Source organism: Rissa tridactyla, unplaced genomic scaffold (genome assembly GCF_028500815.1).
Source record: "Rissa tridactyla isolate bRisTri1 unplaced genomic scaffold, bRisTri1.patW.cur.20221130 scaffold_63, whole genome shotgun sequence".
Taxonomy (NCBI): Eukaryota; Metazoa; Chordata; class Aves; order Charadriiformes; family Laridae; genus Rissa; species Rissa tridactyla.
The window spans coordinates 57,501-65,000 of NW_026529841.1; positions in this window are offsets into that span (position 1 = coordinate 57,501).

A 7,500-nucleotide genomic window follows, 5' to 3' on the forward strand; every position below is an offset into this window, starting at 1 on the left:
GCATCTGGGTCACATCTGCCCCACAAGTACTGCACCCGCGCTGCCCCACGGCTGCCCCGCAAGTTCTCCCCGAGGAACGGCGGGCCTCAGGGCCCGCCGTCTCCCCCCAGGGAAGACAGGCCTGCGGGTGCCCCCGGCCCCACAGCTTCCCCACCAGTGCCCCACAGCAGCCTTGCAAGTGCTCCCCGAGGAACAGCAGGCTTCTGGGTCACATCTGCCCCACAAGTACTGCCCCCGCGCTGCCCCACGGCTGCCCCGCAAGTGCTCCCCGAGGAACAGCATGCCTCGGGCCTGCCGTCTGCCCTCAGGAAAGACAGGCCTGCGGGTGCCCCCGGCCCCACAGCTTCCCCACCAGTGCCCCACAGCAGCCTTGCAAGTGCTCCCCGAGGAACAGCAGGCTTCTGGGTCACATCTGCCCCACAAGTACTGCCCCCACGGCTGCCCCACGGCCGCCCCGCAAGCGCTCCCCGAGGAACCGCAGGCCTCTGGGCCTGCCGTCTCCCCCCAGGGAAGACAGGCCTGCGGGTGCCCCCGGCCCCACAGCTTCCCCACCAGTGCCCCACAGCAGCCTTGCAAGTGCTCCCCGAGGAACAGCAGGCTTCTGGGTCACATCTGCCCCACAAGTACTGCCCCCACGGCTGCCCCGCAAGTGCTCCCCGAGGAACAGCATGCCTCGGGCCTGCCGTCTGCCCTCAGGAAAGACAGGCCTGCGGGTGCCCCCGGCCCCACAGCTTCCCCACCAGTGCCCCACAGCAGCCTTGCAAGTGCTCCCCGAGGAACAGCGGGGCCTCTGGGTCACATCTGCCCCACAAGTGCTGCCCCAGTGCTGCCCCACGGCTGCCCCGCAAGCGCTCCCCGAGGAACCGCAGGCCTCTGGGCCTGCCGTCTCCCCCCAGGGAAGGCAGACATGTGGGTGCCCCTGCCCCCACAGCTGCCCCGCAGGGCCCCACAGCTGCTCCACAAGTGCTCCCCGAGGAACAGCGGGGCCTCTGGGTCACATCTGCCCCACAAGTGCTGCCCCAGTGCTGCCCCACGGCTGACCCACAAGTGCTCCCTGAGGAACCGCAGGCCTCTGGGCCTGCCGTCTCCCCCCAGGGAAGGCAGGCCTGCGGGTGCCCCTGGCCCCACAGCTTCCCCACCAGTGCCCCACAGCAGCCTTGCAAGTGCTCCCCGAGGAACAGCAGGCTTCTGGGTCACATCTGCCCCACAAGTGCTGCCCCACGGCTGCCCCGCGAGTGCTCCCCGAGGAACCGCAGGCATCTGGGCCTGCAGTCTGCTTCCAGGGAACTCAGGCCGGCGGGTGCCTCTGGCCCCACAGCTTCCCCACCGGTGCCCCACGGCTGCTCCGCAAGTGCTCCCCGAGGAACAGCATGCCTTGGGCCTGCCGTCTCCGCCCAGGAAAGAGAGGCCTGCGGGTGCCCCTGGCCCCACAGTTGCCCCTCCAGTGCTCCCTGAGGAACAGCGGGCCTCTGGGTCACATCTGCCCAACAAGGGCTGCCCCACAGCAGCCTTGCAAGTGCTCCCCGAGGAACAGCAGGCTTCTGGGTCACATCTGCCCCACAAGTACTGCCCCCGTGCTGCCCCACGGCTGCCCCGCAAGCGCTCCCCGAGGAACCGCAGGCCTCTGGGCCTGCCGTCTCCCCCCAGGGAAGGCAGGCCTGCGGGTGCCCCTGGCCCCACAGCTGCCCCGCAGGGTCCCAGAGCTACTCCACAAGTGCTCCCCGAGGAACAGCGGGGCCTCTGGGTCACATCTGCCCCACAAGTGCTGCCCCAGTGCTGCCCCACGGCTGCCCCGCAAGCGCTCCCCGAGGAACCGCAGGCCTCTGGGCCTGCAGTCTGCTTCAGGGAACGCAGGCCTGCGGGTGCCTCTGGCCCCACAGCTTCTCAAACTCTGCCCCACGGCTGATCCGCAAGTGCTCCCTGAGGAACAGCGGGCCTCTGGGTCACATCTGCCCAACAAGGGCTGCCCCACAGCAGCCTTGCAAGTGCTCCCCGAGGAACAGCAGGCTTCTGGGTCACATCTGCCCCACAAGTACTGCCCCCGTGCTGCCCCACGGCTGCCCCGCAAGCGCTCCCCGAGGAACCGCAGGCCTCTGGGCCTGCCGTCTCCCCCCAGGGAAGGCAGGCCTGCGGGTGCCCCTGGCCCCACAGCTGCCCCGCAGGGCCCCAGAGCTACTCCACAAGTGCTCCCCGAGGAACAGCGGGGCCTCTGGGTCACATCTGCCCCACAAGTGCTGCCCCAGTGCTGCCCCACGGCTGCCCCGCAAGCGCTCCCCGAGGAACCGCAGGCCTCTGGGCCTGCCGTCTCCCCCCAGGGAAGGCAGGCCTGCGGGTGCCCCTGGCCCCACAGCTGCCCCGCAGGGCCCCAGAGCTGCTCCACAAGTGCTCCCCGAGGAACAGCGGGGCCTCTGGGTCACATCTGCCCCACAAGTGCTGCCCCAGTGCTGCCCCACGGCTGCCCCGCAAGCGCTCCCCGAGGAACCGCAGGCCTCTGGGCCTGCCGTCTCCCCCCAGGGAAGGCAGGCCTGCGGGTGCCCCTGCCCCCACAGCTGCCCCGCAGGGCCCCACAGCTGCTCCACAAGTGCTCCCCGAGGAACAGCGGGGCCTCTGGGTCACATCTGCCCCACAAGTGCTGCCCCAGTGCTGCCCCACGGCTGCCCCGCAAGCGCTCCCCGAGGAACCGCAGGCCTCTGGGCCTGCCATCTCCCCCCAGGGAAGGCAGGCCTGCGGGTGCCCCTGGCCCCACAGCTGCCCCGCAGGGCCCCAGAGCTGCTCCACAAGTGCTCCCCGAGGAACAGCGGGGCCTCTGGGTCACATCTGCCCCACAAGTGTTGCCCCAGTGCTGCCCCACGGCTGCCCCGCAAGCGCTCCCCGAGGAACCGCAGGCCTCTGGGCCTGCCGTCTCCCCCCAGGGAAGGCAGGCCTGCGGGTGCCCCTGGCCCCACAGCTGCCCCTCAAGTGCTCCCTGAGGAACAGCGGGCCTCTGGGTCACATCTTCCCCACAAGTGCTGCCCCACAGCTGCCCTGCAAGTGCTCCCCGAGGAGCCACAGGCATCTGGGCCTGCAGTCTGCTTCAGGGAACGCAGGCCTGCGGGTGCCTCTGGCCCCACAGCTTCTCAAACTCTGCCCCACGGCTGATCCGCAAGTGCTCCCTGAGGAACCGCAGGCCTCTGGGTCACATCTGCCCCACAAGTACTGCCCCAGCGCTGCCCCACGGCTGCCCTGCAGCTGCTCCTCAGGGAATAGTGGGACTCCGGGCCTGCCTTCTCCCCCCAAGGGAAGACAGGCCTGCTGGTGCCCCGGCCCCACAGCTGCCCCGCAGTGCCCCACGGCTGCCCCGCAAGTGCTCCCCGAGGAACAGCAGGCCTCTGGGTCACATCTGCCCCACAAGTACTGCCCCAGCCCTGCCCCACGGCTGCCCTGCAGGTGCTCCCCAGGGAATAGCGGGTCTGTGGGCCTGCCGTCTCCCCCCAGGGAAGACAGGCCTGCGGGTGCCGCTGGCACCACAGCTGCCCCACAAATGCCTCACGGCTGCCCCAGCTGTGCCCCCCGGCTGCCCCACAAGTGCTCCCCAAGGCACCCAGGCGTCTGGGTCACATCTGCCCCACCCCAACTGCGCGCACACCGAGGCACTTGCACACGGGTGCACCATCTCCCCCGCCCCTTCCCATTCCCCCCTTCGCCTCTCACCCCCCCCAGCAGGCCTCTCCCCCAGCCCCAAAGCCCCGTCTGCCGCCGCACGCACACGTGCACACAACACCCACCCCACCCCCTCCAACGGGCCCGAACCTCTCGCGTGCGGCAGACGCAGACGCAGACAGAGCGTCTCCCCCCAAGCCCCGCTGCCGCCACCGAATTACCACCCACCCCCCCGCCACACCCCGCTGTCCCCCTTCACCCCCCCCTCCCCCGCCTCTATTCACCACCCGGTTCACTGCGAATCCGGCCGCCCCCTCCCCACGCTGCCCTCGGGCAGGTTTGCCACCCCCCCCCACCCCGCCCCGGCAAGGACGGCGGGAGACTTTAGGACCCAGCGGAGTCCCTGCCGGCTCCGTGCCCGGGCGGGTTAAGGGATTCCCGGTGGCGAGCGGGGATCTAACCCCGGCTGCCGAGTCTCTACCCTGCCGCGCCCCTGGCCCTGGCCGTGCCCGTGCCCGTGCCCCGGCGCTCCCGCCTTCCTTTCTCAGCCGCTCGCTCGCTCGCTCTGCTGCGCGCCTGCCCGCCCCTGCCGCGGCTGGAGAACCCACTGAACCCCCCCGCCCCCGCCCCCAGCACACACAACGCCCCCCCCCCCCCCCCCCCCACCTTACCGACCCAAAACCTACTCCGAAAAGAGGCACCGCGTGCCTGCCGCCCTCTCCCCGGCCCACCTCTGCGCCGTGCTCCCCGCCCGCTCGCTGCCCGCTCTCGCCTGCCTCTGCACCGGCACCCCTTCCCCGCCGCTGCCGCTTGCCGGGCAGTGGTGTGCTCGCGCGCCCGCGCAGGGCGCGAAGCCGCGGACCGCCACGCCCCACCCCCACCCCCGCCCCCGACCTGATCCGGGTCAGGGTGGCGGCTCTGCCACTGGCGCTTAAATCACGAACAAAAAAAAGTTGAAACTTAGTTTTTCGCCCACCCCAACCCCTCCCCCCACCCACATACCCCCCCCTCGCCCGACAGCCCCCCCCCCCCCGCCCCCCCCCGCCGGGACGATCCGGGTCAGGCTGGCGGCTGTGCCAGTGACGCTAAAAACGTGAACGAAAAAAAAAGATCAAAATTATTTATCACCACCCGGTGATAAATCAAAATTATTTATGAGCCCCCGGCCCCCCCGCCGCCCCCCCACCCCCCCACCCCCCACCTGCCCGCACGCACTTGTTGGAAGGGAGGACCCGGGTCAGGCTGGCCGCTGTGCCGGTGACGCTTAAATCATGAACGAAAAGAAAAAACAAAAATATCACCCCCACCCCACACCGGCTGCCCGGTGTGCCCGGCTCCGGGGACCGGCTCGGCTGCAACTTCTACCCGCCTCCGGGGATAGGCGGGCAGGTCTACTTCGCTCCGGGAACCGGACCGGCTGTCAGGTCTACCCGGCTCCGGGGTCCGGGTCGGCTGTCAGGTCTACCCGGCTCCGGGGACCGGGTCGGCTGTCAGGTCTACCCGGCTCCGGGGACCCGACCGGCTGTCAGGTCTACCCGGCTCCGGGGACCGGATCGGCTGTCAGGTCTACCTCGCTCCGGGGACCGGGTCGGCTGTCAGGTCTACCCGGCTCCGGGGTCCGGGTCGGCTGTCAGGTCTACCTCGCTCCGGGGACCGGACCGGCTGTCAGGTCTACCTCGCTCCGGGGACCGGACAGGCTGTCAGGTCTACCCGGCTCCGGAGACCGGATCGGCTGTCAGGTCTACCCGGCTCCGGGGACCGGATCGGCTGTCAGGTCTACCCGGCTCCGGGGACCCGACCGGCTGTCAGGTCTACCTAGCCCCGGGGACCGGATCGGCTGTCAGGTCTACCCGGCTCCGGGGACCGGATCGGCTGTCAGGTCTACCTAGCCCCGGGGACCGGGTCGGCTGTCAGGTCTACCCGGCTCCGGGGACCGGATCGGCTGTCAGGTCTACCCGGCTCCGGGGACCGGATCGGCTGTCAGGTCTACCCGGCCCCGGGGAGCGGATCGGCTGTCAGGTCTACCCGGCTCCGGGGAGCGGATCGGCTGTCAGGTCTACCCGGCTCCGGGGACCGGAGCGGCCGTCAGGTCTACCTCGCTCCGGGGTCCGTATCGGCTGTCAGGTCTACCCGGCTCCGGGGACCGGATCGGCTGTCAGGTCTACCCGGCTCCGGGGACCGGAGCGGCCGTCAGGTCTACCTCGCTCCGGGGTCGGTATCGGCTGTCAGGTCTACCTCGCTCCGGGGACCGGATCGGCTGTCAGGTCTACCCGGCTCCGGGGACCGGTTCGGCTGTCAGGTCTACCCCGCTCCGGGGACCCGACCGGCTGTCAGGTCTACCTCGCTCCGGGGACCGGATCGGCTGTCAGGTCTACCCGGCTCCGGGGACCGGATCGGCTATCAGGTCTACCCGGCTCCGAGGACCGGATCGGCTGTCAGGTCTACCCGGCTCCGGGGACCGGATCGGCTGTCAGGTCTACCTCGCTCCGGGGACCGGATCGGCTGTCAGGTCTACCCGGCTCCGGGGTCGGTATCGGCTGTCAGGTCTACCCCGCTCCGGGGACCCGACCGGCTGTCAGGTCTACCCGGCTCCGGGGACCGGATCGGCTGTCAGGTCTACCCGGCTCCGAGGACCGCGTCGGCTGTCAGGTCTACCCGGCTCCGGGGACCGGATCGGCTGTCAGGTCTACCCGGCTCCGAGGACCGCGTCGGCTGTCAGGTCTACCCGGCTCCGGGGACCGGATCGGCTGTCAGGTCTACCCGGCTCCGGGGACCACCTCGGCTGTCAGGTCTACCCGGCTCCGGAGACCGGACCGGCTGTCAGGTCTACCCGGCTCCGGGGACCGGATCGGCTGTCACGTCTACCCGGCTCCGGCGGTACTTAGTGCCGGAGTGGCCGGGTAGACCTTGTGTCCGGAGCACGCACTTCCAGCCGCCGAAGGGGTCGCTGTTTTTCGTTACCTCCAGTTGTGTCATCGTAAGAGGCGGCGTGTTTGGCGCGCCTCCCCGGTGGGCAGTGCCTGCGCTCTTGAGGCCGTCCGGGGGTAGAGACGTGATTTTCCGTATATGGGAGGGAGTACTTACTCGGCTCCTAAGGGCTTCCAGCGCGAACGCGCATCCTGCGGGCTGACTTCCCGCTGAAAGCAGAGGTGAGGGGCGGCACCTCTGGCTACTCTCCTGGCAGACATGCGTGCATTACCGAACGAAATTTGTTGCTCCGGGGTAGGCGTCTCCCCGCTGGGCAGGGCGAAGAGCGGTGGCCGGCGGCGGTCACCGGCACTTTCGAATGCCGGAAGACCGGGGGAGACAAGCCTGCCGCGGCTTTCCCCCGGTCCTCTCGTGCTCAGTCCCCAGGGAACCGTGCTCCCGAGCGGGTGGACGGCGGCAGCCTCCCGCTCCCCCCCGCATTTTGCCTGATCCACACCCGCAGCCAGCGCCCGCTGAGGCGTTCACCCAGGGGCGCGCCGCGGAGGCTCCACGCCGGACCTCTCGCAGACGTCGCCTCCTCGCTCGCACGCAGGGCCCCGCGTCTGTCTGGCCGTCCACCCCCGGGTGGCGGTTGGCGCGCGCGGCTGTCGGCTGTCCCAGGACTGTGGCCGTGGGGCCTCGGGAGCGCTCTTTGCTCCCCCTCGATTCTCTTGCTTTTCTCTATCACCGATCGTTCTGGCATACCCGGGGCGCGTCGGAGGGGCTGCGGGGCGGGCCGGCCGTCAAACGCCGGTGTTCAGGTCCCGTAGCACCCCTCCACCAGACGCGTCCCTCTCACTCGCACGCAGGGCCCCCGTGTCTGGTTGCCCACCCCCGGGTGAGCGGCTGGCACGCGCGCGGCTGTCGGCTGTCCCAGGACCGTGGCCGTGGGGC